This window comes from Triticum aestivum, chromosome 1D (assembly GCF_018294505.1).
Source record: "Triticum aestivum cultivar Chinese Spring chromosome 1D, IWGSC CS RefSeq v2.1, whole genome shotgun sequence".
Classification (NCBI taxonomy): Eukaryota; Viridiplantae; Streptophyta; class Magnoliopsida; order Poales; family Poaceae; genus Triticum; species Triticum aestivum.
In genome coordinates this window covers 281,558,522-281,565,151 of record NC_057796.1, presented here as the reverse complement: position 1 = coordinate 281,565,151, position 6,630 = coordinate 281,558,522, and positions in this window count along the sequence as shown.

The following is a 6,630-nucleotide window of genomic DNA, read 5'->3' as shown; positions in this document are numbered from 1 at the left end:
CCCCGGCCGGCTATCCCCAGGGCCGACTACCAGAAGGCGACCCGGCCTCAGAAACCTTCCCCAAGAAAGATAAGAGATGGCCGACTCCAGGGAGCCGGCCCCAAGAGGACCGACTCCCAGAAGCCGGCCATGAAGAAAGCCGACTCCCAGAAGCCGGCCAAGGCTGCACCCACCAAGACTGTATCCACATAACGGTGATAAGACGGGGCGTGGCTGCAGTACAGCCCACTACCCCCGAAACCCGAAGCAGGCATGGCCACAGGGCGCCGTACGGGCAGCCATCCCCCGTCCGGCGCGGCACTGTAGCCATGTTGACCTCGATGTCACCCATGACAGGCGCCAGTACAGCCCGCGGGCGGCGGGCCCCTTTAACCAGAGAGACACTCGAAGGCGGCCCGGCCTCCCCTAGTCGGCCAGGGGCGTGGCCGGCTCCCAATAGCCGGCTACCTCCCTCCCTCTAAACATGTGCCTCATTAAGGAGACAAGACGAGGTAAGGCTACAGTGAGAGCCCGCAAGGCGGCGGCACTGTAGCCACGCTTACCTCGGCGAAGCCCTCGTCATCAGAGGCGAGGCAACAGTAACCAGCCGCCAACAAAGCCCCCAAACGGTGGGGCCGGCCTGTCGGCCAAGAGGCCGGCAGCCGGAGGGACCCACCAGTCGGCGGGCCCCAGTGGCCGGCGGAGAAGCCGGCGAGCATAGACACTGACGGCTGGGACCCGCGCCCAGCCGGATTACCATTGTACCCCTGGGTGGTAGGCCTATATAAACCCCCCGGGACACCCATGCAAAGGGTTGATCTCATAGAGTTTCACACACCACATAGAGAGAAAAGGAGAGCTAGCCTTGCCCTTCTTCTTCCTCTAGCCAAACAGCTCAAGGAGCACTTGTAGCTACTTGTATTGATCTAGTGATCATGCGGAGACCCCGCAGAGCAGGACTAGGGGTGTTATCTCCACGGAGAGCCCCGAACCTGGGTAAGATCCGCCGGCGTGCATGTCTTCGCCTTATCCCGTTTCCACGCACCGGCGATGTCTTACTGGCTCCCACAATGATAAGCCACCCGTTGGCATATGTCGCACGAACCACCCAACAGTTGCGGATGAAGAACAAGCCAGGCCATCTGAAGGTTCAGTTGATGTGCCTGAAGAAAATGAAACTGCCAGGGCATCCACTAGTGGTGCGCCTGAAGAAAATGAAGAAGTCAGGGCAACTGCATCAGTTGTGCCTGAAGAAATTCCACCAAATTCCTCTGCTCCTCCTGCGCCTACCCCAACTCCGATCCTTCCATCTGCATCAGATGTGAAGAAGACCAAGGCTGCAGAGCGTGCAGCTGTGAAGAAAAGGAAAGCATCAACTTCATCAGATTCTTCAGCTCCGAAGAAGATGAAGCCTTTGACTACCTCATTTGCAAACCCAATTGATGTTGTTCCTATCTCAACCATGCCATCAAAGGACCTTGTTCCTTTTGATGAAGATTATATGATTCCAAGTGAATCCGATGAAGACATTCCTTCTGCTGCTTCCTCAGAGCAGATGGATGAAGAAATTGAAGCGGACGCAATCCCTTCAACTCCAATTGTCTCCTCGCCCATGCCTCAGTTCACTGCTGAAGAGGCCGGCGTTGAGGAGTTGGATGAACAAAATTCTGACGTGGACATTGGGAGTACTACTCCATTGATGAATGATGATTTCTGGGATAGTCAGCATCCCAACTCTCATGTGTTCATGCCATTGCAACAAATCCCTCAGTCCCCAGCACAAACTGTTCAAATGGGCTTTGAATAACATCAACCCACTGCCTCTGTTCATGAAGAAATTCCAGCCTCTAGTGCTGAAGAAACTGCTGCTCCTAAACAACTGAAGACACAAACTGCCACTGAAGAGGAACCAGAAATTCCTCAGCCTGAAGAACCTGAGATTGCGATTCCTGAGGTTGTGATGCAACTGACTGACACTCCTCTGCCCAAGCCAAAGGATCCATTCTCAAGGAAGAAAAAATTCAAGGCTGATGATTTCTTCGGCGAGCACGTATTCTTCACAGATTACAACCCCTATGACTCTGCTCGCATTAGGAAGAGGCATTTCTGGACTGCCAGCCAGGCAAATTTTTATTCCTCAGTGCTTTTCAACAAAGACAAAGTCTTCGACCATGAGCATATTCCTCACGTGGATATGAAATCTCTGTCGTGCTTCGTGCCAGTCCTCAGTGTTCTTCACGACGCTGGACTATTAAATTTCTGCACTGATATATGTGATTGGAATGAAGAACTCATTCTTCAGTTTTATGCAATGCTACACATCACCGGAGACTCTGAAGATGTGAATTCATGGGTGCTGGACTGGATGTCTGAAAATACTCACTACAAGGCACCAGCTACTGAATTGCTTCGTGATTTACCTCTCAGTCCTCCCCTTGAAGCTGCTCGTTGCGTCTACAGTGAGCCTGAGCTTACAGATCACTATATGCAAGTGCTGATGAAGCCATTGAAGCCAGGTCAGGCCCCAAGAACCAAATTCCTCGTGAAGGAATTGCTATATGTGCCTCGGACTGTCTATCGCATTCTAACGAAGACATTGAGTCCTATCAAGGGCCACGACTCGAATGAAGAAGAAGTCATTGGTATCATGAAGAACCTGCTTTTAAATATCATCCATGGCGTTCCCGTCAACTTCCATGATTTCTTCATGAGGACTCTGGCCAATGTCGCTATGTCACCATTTGAGTTGAAGCCTTATGCTTCGTGGATTATGAGATTCATTAGAACAAGGTCTTCACTCAACTACAAAGCTGATACACTGAACCATTGCAGCTACTTGCCCCCGATTGAAGTCCTCAAATGGACATTTTCCTCAGCTGATGACAAGGGCAAGGCCGCTGCTGTTATAGATGAAGGCATTCGTCCATTGGATGGTCAATTTCGCAAGGCTACATCCTACTCCACCAATGACGACTCTGCCACCCATGACTCTGTCGCCAACACAACCAAGCAAAATCCTCAAGGCACAGCTCCCAGGGTGATGACTGATCGTGACCTACTCCTCAGTCTTCACCAGAAGGTTGATCGCAATCACAAATGGGTCAAGCGTCAGTTTGGTTCAATTCTTCACAACATGACTGCTACCCACAATGCAGTGAAGAAAAACCATTACTACCTTCAAGAAACCTTCAACCGTACCTGGGTTGTTCTGTCTCATGTTTATAGCGAAGAAATCTGAAGAAAATGGGTCTCAAGGAAGATTTTGACTGATCTGCTCCTCCACCGAAGAAATACAAGAAGGCCAAGGTTCCTTCCTTGGTGGCCAGCTCCTATTCTTCATCGCGCGACACCGACGAGCACGAAGACTTGGACGACACTACGGCAGGCCCAACATCAACAAACGACCCCAACAACGCTGGCGCTCCTTCATCAACTTGATATTCTTCAGGGGCGTTAGTCCTCATTTTCGATCCTTTTGGTCATTCGATGACAAAGGGGGAGAAATTTGAGTTAGTCTTCAAGCGGGTCTATCTTATATGGGCATTTTTTTTTCTAAGTTACAACTCTCGTTCTTTTGACGACTTTGCTGGATCGAGTTGTAATCTTAAACTCTATGGTAGCCTGATACTTTTGCTGTGATTTTCTGCATGCCTATTCCTCATTAATGCTTATGCACGCATGCTGAATTACATCAGTCACCATATTTCATCATGCATTTCAAATACTTCATATTATATATCAAATGCATGTATGAATTACAAGATATAGGGGGAGATCTCCATGATTCTACTCTTCAAGTGTGCATTGCTTCAAAAGCAAATTCCTCACTATGCACATCTTCAGGGGGACTTCTTCTATATCTTGCAATCAAATTCCTCAATCTCAGTATTTACACTTCATATGTTTATCCCCGTTGAAAACTTAACCTATATTGCCATCAATCACCAAAAAGGGGGAGATTGTAAGTGCATCTAGTGCCCCTTAGTGATTTTGGTGTATTGAAGACTTATAGGTTAAGGGACTAATGCGTTTATGAGTGTACACAGGTCTATAAGTCTATGAGGAGTTTGATATTTACAGAGAAAGTCGACCCCTAAAAATGAAGCTCTTCGACTGAAGACTTTGGATTTATGAAGACTTTGAAAGTGAAGAAATTGGTGTGACCTTGAAGACTTGGTATTCATTCGAGGAACATGAAGCGTGAAGACTTTTGTTTTCGTAGTTTCATTTTATCTTTCTTGAGTCATAGGAAACACCGTACTGTTAAAGGGGGTCGAGGAAATACTAAGGAAAAATTTCCATGTGATGCTCAACTCAAAATCCTACACCTACCAATCCCTTCAAGTGAAGCCATTGGAAATCTCATACAGTTCAGTCATATTCTTCAGTGACAGAGACAAAGTTCTTCTGGTCTCTGAGGAATTTGTTCTGACTGAGGAGTTAGGAATTCGCCAGTGCGGATTGCCTACACTTTGAGGAACATGATAGCCCTGAGGAATTTGAACCTCAAATTTCCGACCGTTGTTATGGTACGCGCCAACTGTCCCAAAATATCTTATCCACCTAACGGTCATATCATTGAAGGGCATTTATGTCTTATCATGTCGGGTTGCTCCCTAGGCTATAAATAGCCGCCCCCTACAACCACTAGCTGGTTGGCTGCTCCGAGAGAAACTGACACTTGTCATTTGAGAGCATCCCATCCTCCGAGGACTTTGAGCAAAAATCATCAAGTGAGGAAAACCCAAACCCAAACACCTACAAACCCAAAGTGATTGAGCATCACTGAAGAGATTGATCTTGCGTGGATCCGACGCTTGTTACCTTTGAAGACTGTGCTTCTTCCAGACGGTTAGGCGTCATGGTCTAGAGCATTCAAGAGGAATTGTGGATCGCCGAGTGACCGAGTTTGTGAAGGTTTGGAAGTCACCTGAAGACTTACCGCGAGTGATTGGGCGAGGTCTGTGTGACCTTAGCTCAAGGAGAATATGGTGAGGACTGTGTGTCCGGGACTGTGTGTCCTCAGGTTTAAATACCTAGCCGCTCCAACCAGATGTACAACTGAGACAACAGTTGGAACTGGTCTACCAAATCATTGTCTTCACCAAGCTTACTGGTTCTATTTCCTCAACTCTTTCATTTCCTCATTACAGTTGTTGTGTGCTTGTTCATATCTATTTGAAGACTTTGACTGAAGGCTTTCTCAATTTCCTCAGTTCAAATTCTTTAGTCTGTTTGTCTTCATCCTGTGTTATCGTGTGATTACGCTTTCCGTACTCTGTGCTTGTCTTCATTTCATCGTGATGACCATGCTTGTGTTCTTTTATGTTTACTTTTGAGTACTTATTCCGCTGCTAGTAGTTCTTCGCTAAGGAATTTCCTCACCCGCAAATTCCTCAGTGAAGAATTCATAAAAATCGCCTATTCACCCCCTCTAGTCGATATAACGCATTTTCATATACTATGAGTCATATATGCAGGACATGAAAATTTCCTCCCCTTGAAATGGAGCTTGTCCTCAAGCTCGATACCCCTTGTACAGCTAGAGTTGTGATCAGTGAATGATATGCACCACTCCGGTTCAAGAAGAACACAGCCAAATATAAGTGCAGAGGAAAGGATATGAGGCACTCGGAAACTGCACTGCAAATCTATCCAAGTCAGAAATGTGCAGAAGAAGTGAAGTTGAAGCCACATAATCGTCTCATCCTTCCTGTATACAAACTGCAAGTGCCAACGCAGTAGCCAAGTGCAAGCTCGGGTATCTCCAGTGCCCTCACTGCTAAAATCCGCCTGAATGGGAGATCGGACGGCAGTGCGAGAGAGGAACTGTATAATGTCTGGGTCCCAAAGTTTGACAGAGAAATATGGGTGCTTCCACTCAACCATCAAAAGGAAGATGTCGTGATGCAATCGGAGCAATACAAGACACCGCTGCTGAACAACGTGAGGTAATGGCAACACTATGTTCTTTGCTTGCAGGAGCTTTGTGATGCCCGGATAGTGAGGCTACAGTAATCCCACGTTAATGATGCCATGTCACCACGGTTACACTTGATAATCTCGTGTTAGTCCAAAACCGATTCAAATCCTAATTTGAATTTAAGTCAAACAATAAAGGATTTCAAATTTTAAAACTAACATGTTCGGGCTGTGCCAATTATTGCATAAATAATTATGGTGGAGAAACCACATTTTTATAAAGTATTTAATTGCACTGAAGTAAATAAAACAATAACAAAAACAAATAATTAAATGCCTATTTCAGTTAATAAAATATTAAGCTAATTTATTTATTTGCCCAAAACTATTGGGGCAGTGGCATATTTATTAAAACTAAATTAGGAACTAGTTTTGTATTTCATTTAAACTATAAAAGGGTGAAACTAAGAGAAAACAGAAACAAGAAAATAAATGAAAGTAAATAAAAATAAAACAAACAATAAGAAAGGACAAAACCCCTCCCCTTGGTCCGTTTGGCCCATTTGGCCAACAGCCAACTGGCCCACTTCCCCTGGCCTATATGGCCTGCCCCACCACCTAACCCTAATCCCCTCCCTCACAACCCCCCCCGATCTAGTCTCCTCCCCACTCCTCCCACTCGCGCCCCCACTCTCCCTCTCCCCCGATCTAATCGGGCTCGAACGTCAC